General features: G+C 44.1%; 5 non-coding genes across 5 annotated transcripts; all 5 read left to right on the top strand.

Annotated features, from left to right (window-relative positions):
• Positions 1 to 10,006: 10,006 nt before the first annotated feature.
• Positions 10,007 to 10,088, top strand: trnas-aga (transfer RNA serine (anticodon AGA)). Its single transcript has one exon. It is a non-coding gene; the product is annotated as a tRNA-Ser (tRNA).
• An 809-nt stretch (positions 10,089 to 10,897) lies between these two features.
• trnag-ucc (transfer RNA glycine (anticodon UCC)) lies at positions 10,898 to 10,969 on the top strand. Its single transcript has one exon. It is a non-coding gene; the product is annotated as a tRNA-Gly (tRNA).
• Positions 10,970 to 11,637: 668 nt separating this feature from the next.
• Positions 11,638 to 11,719, top strand: trnas-aga (transfer RNA serine (anticodon AGA)). The gene has a single exon. It is a non-coding gene; the product is annotated as a tRNA-Ser (tRNA).
• Positions 11,720 to 12,873: 1,154 nt separating this feature from the next.
• trnag-ucc (transfer RNA glycine (anticodon UCC)) lies at positions 12,874 to 12,945 on the top strand. Its single transcript has one exon. It is a non-coding gene; the product is annotated as a tRNA-Gly (tRNA).
• A 259-nt stretch (positions 12,946 to 13,204) lies between these two features.
• Positions 13,205 to 13,276, top strand: trnag-ucc (transfer RNA glycine (anticodon UCC)). The gene has a single exon. It is a non-coding gene; the product is annotated as a tRNA-Gly (tRNA).
• Positions 13,277 to 19,535: the final 6,259 nt, after the last annotated feature.

The raw sequence follows: 19,535 nt of genomic DNA, 5'->3' as shown, positions 1-19,535 counted from the left end.
TTGCTATTATGAGTATAATAATACTATTATTACTATGATCATTTTAACCTTCCACCCTATAACTATACTACTGTATCGCCTATATTGCATGCTGAACAACTAACTGGACATATAACAGACTGGATTACTTTTTTTTATCAATACAATATGTTTATATAGAACATATATGTTCAATGCCAACTTATTTGATGCTTTCCCCAACAATATCTGCTCCTGGCACATTGTTGGGAATATACCTGGAGCATCTTTCATAGTTTTATGGTTATATTGAGGCAACTCAAAGTAGTTGTTTGAGGTTGGAGAAATACATTTGAAGCATGAGACACTGACTTTTAACACAAGCGACGATATTTCCCTGATTTAACCGAATGTTTTATTTTGTCAAAAATGTCAAGGCCAAAAAAAGCAACCATCGTCCGGTGTTTCACAAAAACGGCAAAGATTCAAAGACTCGAAAATCAAAAGGAATACATATGTGTGTAGCAGAGCTTTGTTTTTTCTTCTTTCATCTCCCATTAATCACCTCATGACCCCTCAGTTTTATCTTGTGACCTTTTGGAGGAGCCTGACCCCGAGGTTGGGAACCACTGGTCCACCTCGAGCAGCTACAACAGTAAAATGCCACTTGATTACAACATCACATATAATAATTGTAGGAGCCAGTGTATGTTGAGACATCATCTCTATTTGCAAATTGTGCAGGCCGCATTCCACGTGTTGCAATCAGAGCTGCAACGATTACTCGATTAATTGACTCCTCGACCGAAAGAAAATTAGTTGCCAACTATTTCGATGATCGGTAAATTGGTAAATTTTTCATGCAAAAATGTCAAACGTTTGCAGGTTCCAGCTTCTTAAATGTTAGGATTTGCTGCTCTTTTTCTTTGTTGTTTATGACAGAGAATGAAGAGTCTTTGGCTTTTGGACTGTTGGGTCGGACAAAAAGAAAACATTTGAAAGCCTCACTTTGGGCTCTGGTAAAACTTTTTGACATTTTATAGACTAAATGGTTAAACGATTAATCGAGACAGATTCATCGATAATGAAAATAATCGTTAGTTGCAGCCCTAGTTGGAATGTCCTGTGCTGATGCTCCTGTTTGTCGTTATTGTGATAATTATGATTTTACTGCACAGCGAGTACTTTCACTTTTGATTCCTTTCGTACATTTGCCCTGCTAACACTTTTGTACGTTTATGCACCGCCAACTTTTTGTTTTTTCGTTTAACATTATTATTTACAGCTCCTCAAAAGAGGCTAAAATGTAATATTAGTCAAAGATAAGGCGGTAAGGCACAGAGCTATTTGTAGCAAAGATGCACATACATTTTGAATCATAAAGCTTTTTTTTTGTATGTTCTTCATTGTGTCCCTCCCCATTTCTAAACTCAAACCTACGCCCTTGTAGTGAAGTATTTTTACACTGTTGTATTCTTACTTTTACTTAAGTTAAGGATCTCCGTACTTCCTCCACCGCCGAGGAAATCGGTGTGAGAATGATGCATCCGCACGGTGCTGTGAAGAAAAAAAAAAAAATTGAACAGCTGTGTCTCGACTGATTGCACACAAAAGGGCCATTTGTTAGCAACTCAGCAACCACATTCTGGTTCCAGTGGTGTGGCTCTGTTGGGATTTTCACCAGCTGTTTTCGGTAGGAGGAGAAGGAGCTGTTTGAAGAGAAAGTGAAACCCCCCACCCCCAGAGCAGCAAGTGAAGACAGGCCTATTGTTTTCCAAGGTTAGCCCGTCCACCAGAAAGTCTAATTTCACAGTATAAATGAGTTTTTTTTGGGTGTCAAACAGAAGTTTATGTTACCACAGTCTCCCCCAGTAAAACATGTTATAACACCGTGGTAAGGTAATCCACCATCTCAAGTCGCTCGTATGGAGCAAATTGCTGTGAAATTTGAAGGAATTTGAAGAATATTCATCTCTCCGGTCACTTTATGAGCAACCTGTTATCTGTCAGACTCTGAAAATAGTGTCCGACCCTCATCATATCCTCTGCTCCCGTCCCAGCTTTTATCATCTGCTGCAGGATTTAGGGCTCCTCGGTGTAACCTAAATTACTACAAGTACACTTTCATACCTGGGGCAGTAAAAAGCTCTCAACATCGATGGGCGTTGTTGACCACAGGGGTTGTCCCAATACTCTTCGCTGCCAGTGGTAGAGGTGTGGAGAGTAAGTGTACTGTGGTGATAATGGTACTGTGTAATTATAAGCAGTGGTGGAGTGCAGGGTATACGGCGCATACCTACTTTTTCTTTAGTCGGCATTGCGTATACCCTCTTCTAAATCCCCTCTGATGTGCATCATTCTGTGGGCCAGTGTTGATCCTAAGTCCCTGAAGTCGAGCAGCAGAAGAACTGGCGACAATGTGCAAATGCTACGGGCCCATTTGTGGGTAAACTAGATGTGCAGGAGTAGTTTTACATGTCCCTGTGTGTAACGTATACCCACTTCTCCAGACACAACCGACACCACTGATTTTAAGGGTGCGTGCCCAAGATAAGTCGAGTGTACGTCCCTTCTCGGACAAAGTATATTTTATCTTATACCCCGGACAGAGAGAATACTCAATTCTTGATTGGCCAGTGAATGTGCATAAGTAATAATAATAGAAGAAGAATAGACAGTAATCAAATTAATAGCATAATTCAATTACATTAAGAGCCCTCCACTCTCTAAAATTTGGATACATAGTGAGGAAAACAGTCAAATATAGCAGTAACGAAAAAATAAAAAGAAACAGACATAGAATTAACAATGACATATTACTGTACATGGGATTACTCTAATCACTTCACATCACTATCCACACAGGCAAATAATGGCTGGACGTCCCGCACAACTTAAAAAAAAGATCAAATGAAATACAATAACGAACGAGACGAACGACTGCAAGTGAACGAAAAAACACGAGCTGATTACAAAACGAGAAACTTTAATACAATAATATAATATTAGTCAAGGCTCCAAACATGGTGCACTGTATTTACTTTACTCCGTTTTGCTTATGCGTCTGATTTCTGAGAGCTTGGTGTTTTGCCCAGCACGGGCTGTCTGAAACAGCAGTGAATAACAATTTTGGAGATGACAGCTAAAATGTATAACATATTTTTAATTGCATACACAGTTTTTTATTCTTTTTGTTTTGTTAAAATGACATTTCCTCTGAGTCACAGACAGACAGAGAAACTGAATTTCCGTGCCCTTGGAAATGACTGCCGGGTATTAAATAACACTGTAACTGCGATGAGTGTGTTTCAATGTGGATTCAGCTGGCATTTGCTAGGAGCTGACAACTGCAAATGCAGGGACTCAGCAGTGGTGCACTCTTACTCACCGTTACCAAACTCACATCTCGCTCAAGCTCTAAATACTGTACGTTGCGCTGGACATGAACGCACCCACACCTCAGTGTGCTGCTGATTTTCTCCAGCCGGTTGTGTAATAATCCGCAGCTTGCTTTGACACCTGTGAGACGCAGCCACCCAATCAAGCCTCGCTTGTAGAACGTGCTATTTTGCTCTACCCAGGAAAGCAATTGTTTCAGAACATTTTACAAAACTGGACTGGATAAAAAAAAAAGAAAACATTTCATTACCCACTGAAGTGCACAAGGGACTTTATCCAGTCCCACTATGTGGGGCTCTCTGGCTAAAATGCCTGCTTTGCTCACACAATATCTCATAATTAAAGACTACCATGACATTTGCTGAGCACATTTATGCTCATTCCATCGTCGCCTTAAATACACTTTTTTTCTTTTCTTTTTTTTTTAGCCACAATACATTCACTCAAATGGGTCAGCTGGGCTGGCGGACGCCACACGTATGGAAAAATTGAAAACATCCTGCAAAAATCGGATAAAGCTTCAGTCGTACTTTGTCAGCTTCAGTTGCAGTTTGTCAGCTTCAGTTGTAGTTTGTCGGCGTCAGTTTGTCTGCTTTAGCTACATTTTAGCTACTTCAGTTGTAGTTTGATAGCTTTAGTTGTAGTTTGTCAACTTCAGTTGTTGTTTGTCAGCGTCAGTTTGTCTGCTTCAGCTACATGTTAGCCCCTTCAGTTGTAGTTTGTTAGCTTCAGTTGTAGTTTGTTAGCTCCAGTTGTAGTTTGTCAACTTCAGTTGTAGTTTGTTAGATTCAGTTGTAGTTTGTCAACTTCAGTCGTAGTTTGTCAGCTTCAGTTGTAGTTTGTCAGCGTCAGTTTGTCTGCTTTAGCTACATTTTAGCTGCTTCAGTTGTAGTTTGTCAACTTCAGTTGTAGTTTGTTAGCTTCAGTTGTAGTTTGTCAACTTCAGTTTGTCAACTTCAGTTGTAGTTTGTCAGCGTCAGTTTAGTTTGTGTGCTTTAGCTAAATTTTAGCTGCTTCAGTTGTAGTCTGTCAGTTTTGGTTTCAGTTTGTTCTTCATTGTCCCTTGTCATTCATCAGCTCCAGCTATAGCTCAGTAGCTTTAGCTCTACTTTGTCAAATTCAGCTGTTATCCATCAGGACCATTTGTCCTGATGGATAACAGTGCGGTGCTGCAGCACTGTTATCCATCCAGCATTTGTCCTGACCCATGATACATCTAAAAGAGTAAATGAAGGTCTGGTGACCTGTCTATTGTGTTACTCATAGTGCTGACTTAAAGAAGGAAAGACAAACGTGGCTACCGATGCAGCATATTGCAATCCTGATATTAAAAAAAAATAGATGAGTGATGAGCTACTACTGAAAAGAATCATTTTATGTTTCTATGGACGCATGTAGCAATGGACAATAGATGAAACTAGAATTATTACTGATTCAATCTAAATGATTTAAGACAGGTGCAAGATTTACTCACTGTTGCTGCCTGAAGACAAATCCCACCAGAAGTAAGAGAAGCATGAAAAGCCACCTAGCAAAAAGCATGGATGGCGATACTAACCTCTTCAAGGGGAGTCTGAGCAGCACGTGGCCTCAATGTAAATGGAGGCTGTCATCCGTTTGGCTTTAACTCATGACAAAAGGTTAAAGAAACCATCCCCATTATTTTCCTTTCTCCATTTTAGACTTTGAACAGCCTCATCTTCCATTTGCAAATTGGATGGGCTCTGTGGTACAGTCATCAAAATGAAATTGCACACGCACGCACACACACGCACACAGCGAGATACAGTCCTCGGCCTCTCTTGTATTGTTATATTCATTATCTTTATTGCTGAAACAGGCAACATGCTATTTCACGTGTCATTATGGCCACAGATAATGTATTTTTTCCTAATATTTGTTTCTCAACCAGCAAAACATTTTATCCATTGTTCTGAGCCAGTCTTCAAGCTATATTAAACTGCAGGTAACCATGGCAACAACACTGATGCTACATGACTAACATGGTTTGAATTATGCTTTTCTGAGTGTGTGTGTGTGTGTGTGTGTGTGTGTGTGTGAACCGGACACTCATTGAGACAAACACTTACAGACGAAACAAAACATACTTTAATACACATTCTCCCGCGCGTGCGCTCTTTTACTGAGCGTCAACAGGGTCAATTGTGGCCAATTCACACAGGCTCCACCTAATCCGTCACCACAATCCTTCCGTCTAATTTGACGTAATAATAATAATAATAATAATGCATAGGCGCACAATACAATACCAAAGCAGCTCACAGTTGTAATACTAAAAAAAACCCACCTTGCGACATGTCAGTTAAATTAGTTGCAATAACAAGCAGGTGTTGAGGTCAGACAGACCAGTGACACACATCTATCAAAGCTTAGCCATATAGCCATTAAGCAATAGTACAAAAAAATATATATGCGTTTTTATCGCATACATTAAAACACAGAATGAGAAGAAATATCTAACCTGTGAGCAGATGTCTGGTGTCTGAGGATGACGATGAACGATGGCCTCCTTTAATCCATCCTCTCGCAAAGGGCGGAAGGTCTTAGTTGTCCAGAGGAGGGCCGTTGAGGGCCCCCAAAAAACAACAAAGCAGGTAAGACTTTTGCCTCGAAGCCTGTCTGTCCTTGCATGATGAGAATACTGGCTCTTGCCATAAGAAGTCTTCTCAGTGGTTTTCCTCAGTTGTGTCCTCCCCGTCTCTGAATCCGCGCTAGTTAGTCACTCCCATTAGTTTTGCTGGATCTCCTGTATCCCTCTCTCCGAAGAGAAAGAGGCTGTCTCTGATTGGGCCAGAGACGCTGGTCTAGAGGTCTCAAAAGACAAATCTCCCCGTCAGGAAATCGTTTCGTCAGTCAATGACGATTTCTGTGCATGTGTCCTCGTACAGTGCTTTCATCCGAAGTGATGCTAATGGGAACACCAAGTGATTGGAATCCGGCTATCGCTGCATTCAGTTCATTACGTTTCATGGGGACACTCATTTTTTTGTGTAAGCCAGCCTTTCCTTTGCAACAGCATAAGCTCAGCATCGCTGACCTGATCATTTCCTGCCTCACACTAGCACCCATTTCCTCGATTTTGAATTCCTGGACGTCAACTTCAGTGACTGCCTGCCCCCCTCCGGGGGGGGGGGGGGTTGTCTGTTGACAACCTAGGGGCTCATAGGTTGTCAACAGACAAGGAACTCAAACAAACTGACCACCCCAAGATGCCAAAAATGAGAGATATGGGAAATCACCAATCCCCTATATTTGCAGACTCCTAAATGAAAGCGGATTTTAGATTTCAGATTTGTGATAGGAGAGTTTTCTTTTTTTTTCGTCTACTTTAAACTATTTAGCATCGCCATCTTATTGTAGCAGATTCCTCGTTTGCTCCGCTGGCTTCGTTATCTTTGACTTTCTTTGGAAATCCAAAGTTAGTAAGAAGATCTGCCTGCAATCTGCCTGCACATTTTCCACAAAATGTGTCCTTGGTCTTCAGGTGGCCATTTGACGGAACAGTGTGCACGCTGGATCGTTGCATATGGTTCAGTGTTTCATGGGCAGCGTATGAGTGAGTGACACCAGCTACTCGCAGCGGCGACTCAGTAAGTTGTGGAACATGACGGCAGGAAATCTGCAACCTGAGGTGAGCTGCAATTTTTTCACACTTTATTTATTTTATTTTTTTTATAATCAAGCAAGTTGTCAAGGCTGAAGGGCTTTATGGCAGTGTTGACTCTTCTCGGAGGCCTTGTCAGCGCCATAAAGGCGGCTGTGGTCTCAAACAAATACTCTGCGGAAATTAAAGCGATTCAGCGACGACCTGGTTCATCCGACTTGACAGCTATTTAGATAGTCAGATATGTGTATGTGATGTTTGTCTCTTCAGTCATCTTTTTTTTTTGTTGTTGTTTTTGTTTTTACATCCACTCCTGATGTCACACGGGTGGAAAACTGCAAAGTTGAATGTCAACCAAGGTGAGGACATTTTGTTGGCCAACATGACATATCATGACATTGGCTATATGCAAAATCAACCAACTAATTAGTCTGTTTGTGAGTGCTGTGCATAATTTCATAAGCAACTCGGGGTAATGGCTGGTTGTAAGTTCATTCATAAGAAAAATAAATACAAGTCAATGGTTCATGGGTTAACACTTGAGCATTGCTCTGTGATGAATACACGATATTCAAAATTGCATGAGGTGGACATACTCATGTGGATAGTCTCTAATCTTCTAATCAATCTATTTGGTAACGCTGCACGCCAGAGTACGTAAGTATTGAGGTTACTTGAAAGGGAAAAAGTTACAGAGGTGCATTTCCTGTCTAGATAACTGCTCGGGATACAGGCCAATGGCCTGTGCACTTCTGAGATCCTAATGTTTTTTAAATATTACTGCCATTTATTACAAAATAATCATCCCAGGAAGAACGGCGGCATCAGGCTTTTCAGCAAAGAAGAACCAAGAAACCATATCTGTTTACGCTCAAGTGACAGCGCCCTCTGGTGGCCGAGAAGGAAGACCGCAACAGAGCCCACAGAGGGAGGCAGTCGGGGTGGATGGATGAGTTTTTTCCAAGTGTGACCACGACAGTTCCATAACCTCATCCATGTATTTATTACTGTAACCATGACAACGAAGCTCCCCTAACCGTGATTTGTTGTGATGTGGTGTGTGTGATGTGGTTACACAGGTGTAGCCTTTCCGTAACCTAACCAAACCTTGACCACAGCGTCGTCACTCATCACAAAACGCATTCATTTTCAACAGTGATTTTCAGCAAATAATCCTGCTCCTGCTGATAGGCGCGTCGGTTTGCAGACTAGTTTGTGTAGTTTTAGAGGGCACAGGCAGACGTTGTAGTTTGTAATTTGGAGTGTCTCCCACCACAGTCTCAAGAGCATGGAAGAGATTCCAGGAGACAGGCAGTTACTCTAGGAGAGCTGGACAGCCCCGACGTTGTCAGGCATGCTTACAAGCATGTGGGGGCAATACACAGTACTGAGTACCATTTTGAGTTGCTGCAATGGAATTTCAGCAAAATGGACTAGCCTGCCGCATCATTTTTTCTCTTTGATTTTCAGGGTGTCTTTGAATTCAGCCCTCTGTAGGTTGTGTTGTGGAAAATTCAGTGACTTGCACAGTTTTCGAACAGTACTTTCAGTGCAGGAGGTTGCTGTGGCTCAGGCCTGCCAGGACTTAACAGGATGCACTGAGCTCTGTAACCGGTCTTGGTTACAGTGACTCTGATGAATCAGTGGACATCAATGGTCCAGTGACTCGTTTAACGAGGTTAATGTGTGGAAAGACTTGATTCAAACCTGATAGAGCAAGCAACACGCTATAACACCACCACTTATCCAATCCAGTGAATACGGTAATGCTGATGGCGTTCATGGAATCAACGACTATTTGTAATGTTTAAAAAGACTTGAAGAAAATCAAGCTTTGTAACCAGAGTCGGTTACAGTGACTCTGATGAATCAATGGACATCAATGGTCCAGTGATTTCTTCAATGAAGTTAATGTGTAGAAAGACTTGAATCAGCAACTATTTGTAAGACAAGACAAAAGACAATCAAGCACACCCTGATAGACAAAGCAAAGGAATATCAGCTCCCTCATTCCAGCAAGTATCAACACAGTGAGGATTTAACTAACCAAGTCTTACCTCCATAAGCTTTCATGTGCCGTTTTTTGCAGGTAGGAGACCCCGGGTTCAATCCACTGCATCTCCATTATGTTTTAATATTGACCATTACTGTGCAGGACTCCAAACTGTGGTGATATGTTACACCTATTCATGCTCCTTCATTCCCCAGCCCTGAGACATACACCAACACGTCGTTCCCTGTCCCTTCATATAGTATAGAAAAAAAAACCCAGGACATTTATTTGAGCTTCCATGGCGATGGTGGTATAGTGGCGAGCAAAGCTGCCTTCCAAGCAGTTGACCTGGGTTCCATTCCCAACCATCGCATAGGAATGTTCTTGGGCAATGCTAGCTGCATAGTTTTTCACAAAATCTACCTTGACATTAATACTGTTGCCCACATTGACAGTTTCAACCACAAGGCATTTGAGCTCTCTGAGTCCACACAGAATACTCCATACGTTAACTATTTAACAGAGAACACAGTGCACCAGAGGCTGGTGAGAGTGTCATTGGTTTCGAAGGTGTTTGGTCACAAACTAAAGTATGACACAAATTAAAATCTTGACCTGATAAATGCCCAAATTATTTAGTAACATTTACAGGACCATGTTGTGGAAAATTCAGTGACTTGCACAGTTCTCGAACAGTACTTTCAGTGCCGGAGGTTGCTGTGGCTTAGGCCTGCCATGACCAACCCCTCGTTATGCTGCTATAGGACTAGACTGTTGGGGGACTTACCAGGATGCACTGAGCTCTGTAACCGGAGTCAGTTACAGTGACTCTGATGAATCAGTGGACATCAATGGTCCAGTGACTCGTTTAACGAGGTTAATGTGTAGGAAGACTTGATTCAAACCTGATAGAGCAAGCAACACGCTATAACACCACCACTTATCATGTGTATTCACAACAATCCAGTGAATACGGTAAGTCAGTGGCCATCACATTGTTTGTGATACGTATCCATCTGCAAGAGGAGGAGGTTGTTGTGGCCGAGTGGTTAAGGCGATGGATTAGAAATCCATTGGGATCTCCCCGCGCAGGTTCGAATCCTGCCAACAACGTTGTAGCTTTGTTTCTTATATTCTTACTGCAGTTGGTTAATTCAATTCAGTTTTATGTATATAGCACCAAATCACAACAAAAGTCATCTCATGACACTTTACAAATAGAGCAGGTCTAGACCGACTCTTTATAATGTTATTACAGAGACCCAACAGTTCCCACCATGAGCAAGCATTTTGGCGACAGTGGCAAGGAAAAACTTCCTTTTAAGAGGCAGAAACCTCGAGCAGAACCAGACTCTAGGTGGGTGGGGGGGTCATGTGCTTTGACCGGTTGGGTTTGAGAAAGAGAGCGAGAGAGAGAGAGAGACATAGAGAGGGAGGGAGAAAGAGAGAAGGGGAGAGACAGACAGACAGACAGAAAGAGACAGAGAGAGAGATAGACGTAGAGACACAGATAGACAGACCGGCAGACAGACAGGCAGAGTCTGAGTATTTACAGCTATTTGTAATGTTTAAAAAGACTTGAAGAAAATCAAGCACTCAATGATGAAGCAAGCAAAGGAATATCAGCTCCCTCATTCCAGCAAGTATCAACACAGTGAGGATTTAACTAACCAAGTCTTACCTCCATAAGCTTTCATGTGCCGTTTTTTGCAGGTAGGAGACCCCGGGTTCAATCCACTGCATCTCCATTATGTTTTAATGTTGACCATTACTGTGCAGGACTCCAAACTGTGGTGATATGTTACACCTATTCATGCTCCTTCATTCCCCAGCCCTGAGAAATACAAAAAAACCAACACGACGTTCCGTGTCCCTTCATATAGTCTGGAAAAAAAAACAGGACATTTACTTGAGCTTCCATGGCGATGGTGGTATAGTGGTGAGCATAGCTGCCTTCCAAGCAGTTGACCTGGGTTCGATTCTCAGCCATCGCATAGGAATGTTCTTGGGCAATGCTAGCTGCATAGTTTTTCATAAAATCTACTTTGACATTAATGCTGTTGCCCACATTGACCGTTTCAACCAGAAGACATTTGAGCTCTCGGAGTCCACACAGAATACACTTTTGCCGTCCATACATTAACTATTTAATGGAGAACACAGTGTACCAGAGGCTGGTGAGAGTGTCTCTGGTTTCGAAGGTGTTTGGTCACAAACTAAAGTATGACACAAGTTAAAATCTTGACCTAATAATGGCCCAAATTATTTAGCAACATTTACAGGACCATGTTGTGGAAAATTCAGTGACTTGCACAGTTCTCGAACAGTACTTTCAGTTCCGGAGGTTTCTGTGGCTCAGGCCTGCCAGGACCAACCCCTCGTTATGCTGCTATAGGACTAGACTGCTGGGGGGACTTACCAGGATGTACTGAGCTCTGTAACCGGAGTCGGTTACAGTGACTCTGATGAATCAGTGGACATCAATGGTCCAGTGACTCGTTTAACGAGGTTAATGTGTAGAAAGACTTGATTCAAACCTGATAGAGCAAGCAACACGCTATAACACCACCACTTATCATGTGGATGTCAACAATCCAGTGAATACGGTAAGTCAGTGGCCATCACATTGTTTGTGATATGTATCCATTCACAAGAGTTAGAGGTTGTTGTGGCCGAGTGGTTAAGGCGATAGACTAGAAATCCATTGGGATCTCACCGCGCAGGTTCAAATCCTGCCAACAACGTTGTAGCTTTGTTTCTTAGGTTCTTACTGCAGTTGGTTACAATCAGTGACTCCGATGGATGTGGACATCAATGGTCCAGTGACTTGCTTAATGTATAGATTCAAACATGATAGAGCAAGGAACACACTATAATCCAGTGGCTTGTCCAACAAGGGTTATGTGTAAAGAGAGCTTGATAGACACACCAATTTGCCCCTCCAGGCATGTCACTGACGACTCCCATCTGCACCCTTTTGACAAGTGCTGATGGCGTTCATGGAATCAACGACTATTATGTTTAAAAAGACGAAGTAAATCAAGCACTCACTGATAAACCAAGCAAAGGAATATAAGCTCCGCCATTCCAGCAAGTATCAACAGAGTGAGGACTGATTGAGGTTCGATTCCTGGCCATCGCAGACGTTTCTTCTCGGGCAATGTTTGTAGTACAAGTACAATTCCTTTTTCGTGTAGGAATGGAGCTTGATAGACGTAGCAATTTACACCTCTAGTCATGTCACTCTAACAACTCCTATCAGTGCCTCTAGCATTTCAGTGGACAGAATCTTTCAATTTCCTGACAAGGCTTTTATGTAGAAACATTTACAGGACAATTAGAGCTTGATAGTCATACCCATTATGCAAGACCAGGACCAGCCCCTAGTTATGCTGCTATCAGCCTAGACTGCTGGGGGACTTCCCATGATGCACTGAGCTTTGTAACCGGAGTCGGTTACAGTGACTCTGATGAATCAATGGACATCAATGGTCCAGTGATTTCTTCAATGAAGTTAATGTGTAGAAAGACTTGAATCAGCAACTATTTGTAGTGTTTAAAAAGACAATCAAGCACACCCTGATAGACCAAGCAAAGGAATGTCAGCTCCCTCATTCCAGCAAGTATCAACACAGTGAGGATCTAACTAACCAAGTCTTACCTCCATAAGCTTTCATGTGCTGTTTTTTGCAGGTAGGAGACCCCGGGTTCAATCCACTGCATCTCCATTATGTTTTAATGTTGACCATTACTGTGCAGGACTCCAAACTGTGGTGATATGTTACACCTATTCATGCTCCTTCATTCCCCAGCCCTGAGACATACACCAACACGACGTTCCCTGTCCCTTCATATAGTATAGAAAAAAAATCCCAGGAAATTTGATTGAGCTTCCATGGCGATGGTGGTATAGTGGTGAGCATAGCTGCCTTCCAAGCAGTTGACCTGGGTTCGATTCCCAGCCATCGCATAGGAATTCTTCTTGGGCAATGCTAGCTGGATAGTTTTTCACAAAATCTACTTTCACATTAATGCTGTTGCCCACATTGACAGTTTCAACCAGAAGACATTGGAGCTCTCTGAGTCCACAGAGAGTCCACAGAGAATCCACTTTTGCCTGCTATACATTGCTCCGTCATCCCCCGGCCCTGAGACGTACACCAACACGACTTTCCTTGTGCCTGTATTGATGTGTAATTAAACAAAGGACATTTATTTCAGCTTCCATGGCGATGGTGGTATAGTGGTGAGCATAGCTGCCTTCCAAGCAGTTGACCTGGGTTCGATTCCCAGCCATCGCAGAGGATTTCTTCTTGGGCAATGCTAGCTGCATAGTTTTTCACAAAATCTACCTTGACATTAATGCTGTTGCCCACATTGACAGTTTCAACCAGAAGACATTTGAGCTCTCTGAGTCCACACAGAATACGCTTTTGCCTTCCATACATTAACTATATAATGGAGAACACAGTGCACCAGAGGCTGGTGAGAGTGTCTTTGGTTTCGAAGGTGTTTGGTCACAAACTAAAGTATGACACAAGTAAAATCTTGACCTAATAATGGCCCAAATTATTTAGCAACATTTACAGGACCATGTTGTGGAAAATTCAGTGATTTGCACAGTTCTCGAACAGTACTTTCAGTGCCAGAGGTTTCTGTGGCTCAGGCCTGCCAGGACCAACCCCTCGTTATGCTGCTATAGGACTAGACTGCTGGGGGACTTACCAGGATGCACTGAGCTCTGTAATCAGAATCAGAATCAGAATCAGAAATATTTTATTGATCCCCGGGGGGAAATTGTACAGTACCGGTGCTCCCATTCAAGAGTAGAAAAGTAGCATAATTTAGAACTAAAAGTATGTACGAAATATAAAAATAAGAAATATAAAATAAAAAATAGTAATACAGTATTTAAGTGAAATGAGGTAAAAAAAAAAAAATACAATAACAATGTATATGTATATATGTGTTGCACCATATATGTATTGCACTTAAACATTTAGAATAAATAGTGAGGTAGTGTATGAACAGGTGAAGTAGATACAGATTTCCAGTTTCTTCCTGAGTGTCTGACACTCAGAGGGAGGAGTTGTCATAGTGCGCATGCGCCGACGTGCATGCAGCCTGTTACAGTCGCTCCTGTTTGTTTTCTTCTTTTTCTTACTTTTCTCCTTTATTTCTTTATTTAACTCAGAACTTTTTTAAGTACTGACTTTTGAAGTTGTGCCCTCTTCAAACATGCTGGTGGAGAGAGTTCTGGTACTTTTTTTCACTCTGGAATTACTTTCATTCAAACATCGGACGGTCGCGCAGCAACTTCTGGGCCGCTTTGTTTACTCCGGAGATAAGCTGATCGCTCTGAAGCCGGCTGGCTTGGAGACCAGATCACCGGAGATCCCCGCTGAAATCTGGAGAAAAACACGCAGAGGATGCAGAGGGGGAACGAAGCGACGAGGGAAGAGAGTTGAGTCGAGACAGCAGAGGTTTATGGAGAAAAGGAGATATAAGCCGTGTCTCCCCTCTCTCGTCATGGGCAATGTGAGATCGCTGGCAAACAAGATGGACGAGCTGATGGCGCTGGCCAGGAGTCAGAGGGAGTACCGGGAGTGTAGTTTAATGTGCTTTACGGAGACATGGCTGCACCAGGACATTCCCGACGACAACGTTTCCATCGACGGCTTTCAGACCGTCCAGGCCGACAGGGATTGCACCGGGAGCGGTAAGCGCAAAGGAGGGGGGCTTGCCGTTCTCGTTAACAACCGGTGGTGCAATCCTTCCCACATCACCATCAAGGATCGTGTCTGTTGCCCGGACATTGAACTGTTGGCTGTTGGACTCAGGCCGTATTATTTGCCCAGGGAATTCTCACATGCCATTGTTGTGACTGTTTACATCCCCCCCTCTGCCAACCCGAAGTCGGCGTGTGACGTCATTTACTCCGCCATAGCCCGTTTACAGACTCAACACCCGAACGCACTCATTGCTATTTCGGGTGACTTCCACCACGTCACCATGGCTAGGACACTTCCCACCTTCACTCAGTATGTGAGCTGTCCCACTAGAGAGGAGAGGACCCTGGACTTACTGTATGCTAACGTTAAGGATGCATACAGCTCCTCTCCCCTCCCCCCTCTGGGTAGGTCAGACCACAACCTAGTGCACCTCAACCCCTGTTATGTGCCTCTAGTCAAGAGCCAGCCTGTAACCACGAGGACAGTGAGGAGATGGTCAGAGGAGGCTTATGAGACACTTCAGGGATGTTTTGAGGTGACTGACTGGCAGGCGCTCTGTGAGCCGCATGGAGAGGACATTGATGGGCTCACAGAGTGCATCACGGATTACATCAACTTCTGTGTGGACTCCACTGTCCCAGCAAGGACTGTCCATTGTTATTCAAACAACAAGCCATCGGTGACAAAGGACATCAAGGCCATCCTGAATGAAAAGAAGAGGGCCTTCAGATCTGGCAACAGAGACGAGGTGAGAACGATCCAGGGGGAACTGAAGGTAAAGATCAGGGAGGCCAAGGAGAAGTACAGGAGGAAGCTGGAGTGGAAACTCCAGCAGAACAACACCAGAGAGGTCTGGAGTGGAATGAGGACTATCACGGGTTACAGGCCAACCAACAACAGAGGAGCTGAAGGCAGTGTGGACCGGGCCAACGAACTGAATCTGTTTTTCAACAGATTTGACTCTGTGGGCCCTGCTCAACCCCTGACTCTTCTGCTGTCTGCCTCCAACCTTCACCTATTCCACTCCCCCCTCCTCCTCCTGCTCCTCACAGCCCCCACCCCCCTGTGAGAGCTTTCCTCACACCTCGTTCCCCAGTCCCCAGGCTGACGGCACTCTTCAACCTGACGACTCCACCCCTCCCCCACCCGTCACCTCTACAATGTGCTTCACTGCCGACCATGTTAGAAGACAGCTGAGGAGACTCCACTCCAACAAGGCTGCAGGCCGTCATGGTGTCAGCCCCAGGGTGCTTAAAGCCTGTGCCCCCCAGCTATGTGGAGTTCTTCACCACGTCTTCAAAATGAGTCTTCAGAGGGTCCCCGTGCTGTGGAAGACATCCTGCCTCGTTCCTGTGCCGAAGACGCCGCGTCCCAGTGGCTCCAAGGACTACAGACCCGTGGCACTGACCTCCCACATCATGAAGACCCTGGAGAGACTCTTCCTAGAGCAGCTCCGGCCCTTGGTCAAGCCACACTTGGACCCCCTTCAGTTCGCCTACCAGCCCCGACTTGGAGTGGAGGATGCCATCATCTACCTGCTCAACCGCGTCTACGCCCACCTGGATAAGCCGGCGAGCACTGTGAGAGTCATGCTTTTTGACTTCTCCAGTGCGTTCAACACCATCCGTCCGGCTCTACTGGGTGAGAAGCTGACGGAGATGCAGGTGGATGCCCCCCTCGTGTCCTGGATTGTCAACTACCTGACTGGCAGACCACAGTATGTGCGCTTACAACACTGTGTGTCAGACAGAGTGGTCAGCAACACTGGGGCCCCGCAGGTACTTTGCTGATAGTTGGATGTATCAGCAAAGGTGATGAGGAGGAGTACAGGGCTGCTGTGGACAACTTTGTCACATGGTGTGAGCAGAACCACCTGCAGCTCAACGTGACAAAGACAAAGGAACTGACTGTTGATCTGAGGAGGACCAAGGCGCCGATGACCCCCGTTTCCATCCAGGGGGCCAGTGTGGACATTGTAGAGGATTACAAGTACCTGGAAGTTCACATAGACAATAAACTGGACTGGGTAAAGAACACTAATGCCCTCTACAGGAAGGGCCAGAGCCGTCTCTATTGTCTGAGGCGGCTGAGGTCCTTCAACATCTGCCGGACTATGCTGAGGAAGTTTTATGAGTCTGTGGTGGCCGGTGCTATCCTCTATGCTGTTGCAAGCTGGGGCAGCAGGCTGAGGGTGGCGGACTCCAACAGACTAAACAAACTGATCCACAAGGCCAGTGACGTTGTGGGGGTGGAGCTGGACTCTCTGACGGTGGTGTCAGAGAGGAGGACGCTGTCTAAGCTGCGGGGCATCTTGGACAATGTTTCACATCCTCTCCATGACGTACTGGTCGGACACAAGAGCAGCTTCAGTGGGAGACTCATTCCTCCCAAATGCACAACAGAGCGACACAGGAAATCATTCCTGCCTGTGGAATGCAGCCGGAGTCGGTTACAGTGACTGTATCATGAATCAGTGGACATCAATGGTCCAGTGACTCGTTTAACGAGGTTAATGTGTAGAAAGACTTGATTCAAACCTGATAGAGCAAGCAACACGCTATAACACCAACACTTATCATGTGTATTCACAACAATCCAGTGAATACGGTAAGTCAGTGGCCATCACATTGATTGTGATACGTACAGGTTCAAATCCTGCTAACAACGTTGAGGCTTTGTTTCTGACGTTCTTACTGCAGTTGGTTGCAGTTGGGTGACCCCGATGGATGTGGACATCAATGGTCCAGTGACTTGCTCAATGTATACATTCAAACATGATAGAGCAAGGAACATACTACACTGCTCAAAAAAATTAACAGAACACTTTTTAATCAGAGTATAGCATCAAGTTAATTAAACTTCTGGGATATTGATATGGTCAGTTAAGTAGCAGAGGGGGTTGTTAATTAGTTTCAGCTGCTTTGGTGTGAATGGAATGAACAACAGGTGCACTAGAGGGGCAACAATGAGACGACCCCCAAAACAGGAATGGCTTTCCAGGTGGAGGCCACTGACATTTTTTCCCTCCTCATCTTTTCTGACTGTTTTTCACTAGTTTTGCATTTGGCTAGGGTCAGTGTCACTACTGGTAACATGAGGCAATACCTGGACCCTACAGAGGTTGCACAGGCAGTCCAATTCCTCCAGGATGGCACATCAATACGTGCCATTGCAAGAGTAGCTTCATTTTTTGGTGGGAAAAGCTACAAATGAGATAATTTAAGGCTGTATTAAAGGCTACAAAAATTCAGCAAAACTAATAGTAATAACTCAAAGTTTTGGACAACATACAGTACATGTTAGCCAACACTGTGTCAACATATATTCAGTGTTAAGGGTCTGACACAGTGTCAGCTTTTCTTGGGAGTGAGTGTTCCTGTTCATGTTCCTCTGTGTGGCTCTACGTAGTGACTTGAATCTCAGATGGGACTGGAAACTATTTGAAAAACCACGTGAAAATCATTTTTCGGTCTTAGGTGTGCGCAACATTCCCTTGATGCTTGCAACAAAGCACCTTTTCAAAGCATTGTCGGTGGCGGCCCCATGGCCCACCAGGACACCGTAATCTCCTGTGAGACGCAATTGAGCCTGAAGACGCACTGGGCCATCAGAGGGGCCAGTTGGTAATCAGAGCCCTGGAGCCTCTATGTGACAATTTGCATTGCGATTACACTCCAACCTAATATACAAGCTACTCCTGATCCCTCTAGAGCGGCCTGCAGCCCCATGGGTTCATTTCATTATTTTTCACAATATAAACAAACTTGAAGTGACAAAAAAGACATCAGTCTTCTGGCACACACACACACACACACACTTGCTGTAAGGAGCAGCTCCGATGGGAAAAGTGAGACTACTGACTTATTTCCAGATAAGCAAAGACAGACTGAATACGCCTCCTTGGCTTCAAGTGTGTATTAGGACAGTGATGTGTTTTCATTACAATGGCCCTGTGCTCCAGAACATTGGATTTGAAATGAAACAGTGAACCATGAGGTTGAAGTGCTCATTTTCAGCTTTTTAAGGTTACTTGAGGTAAATCAAATCCATAATTTGTTAACAGTGTGACTGGTAGCTCCTCTTCACACACGCAGCGGTCTCCCAATTTTAGGAAAAAGCGGCATAGATCAGTTAAGAGATCTTACCTATGTATCAGAACCTCGTGGAATAAAAGGAGGACGTTGATGAATGCCCTAACAGTCCTCAATGTGTGTGTGTACGCGCAAGTTAAGATTAAACGTGTGTGAAAAGTTTTGTGAATAAGGCCCAGTGATTCTGAAACTGGATTTATGGTACGTCATTTCAAGCAACTTCTGCGATCCCCTTCCGCAAGAGACCACAGGGGACGGCCACGTGATTCTGAACTCACGGAGAGAGAGACCGTCGCCACACAAAACCCAGATACATTCCTCCTCAGCAACAACAAGCTCCAGGTGCAGGGTGCAGCCGTGTTTGTTTGGACTGGCGTTTCGGAGAACACTGCAACGGGTTGCCCGTCAAGCATGGACGCTTCCGCGCAATCTCAAGCCTGCCCTCAGCGCCTCCCACTCGCAGGATCACCGACGAGACAGTGGTGCAACTGGACTACTTTCAATTCAATTTGAATTTTATTATTTGTACATACAACATAGAAGACAGTTGCAATGTGACATGTGAGATGTACAGTACAGTTGAACCGTTGCGCAGGATGGCTTACATCACCTATAAATAGTATAATTAACATTGAATATTGTCATCTAGCAACATAGCCATTATCAATGTAATATACGTCACCATCAACAGAACACGACTCATCTATATAATTCCGGACATAAGCGTCATCATCATC

Source organism: Enoplosus armatus, chromosome 21 (genome assembly GCF_043641665.1).
Source record: "Enoplosus armatus isolate fEnoArm2 chromosome 21, fEnoArm2.hap1, whole genome shotgun sequence".
Taxonomy (NCBI): Eukaryota; Metazoa; Chordata; class Actinopteri; order Centrarchiformes; family Enoplosidae; genus Enoplosus; species Enoplosus armatus.
The sequence above is the reverse complement of the archived record's forward strand: the minus strand, read 5'-3'. Positions and strand labels throughout refer to the sequence as shown.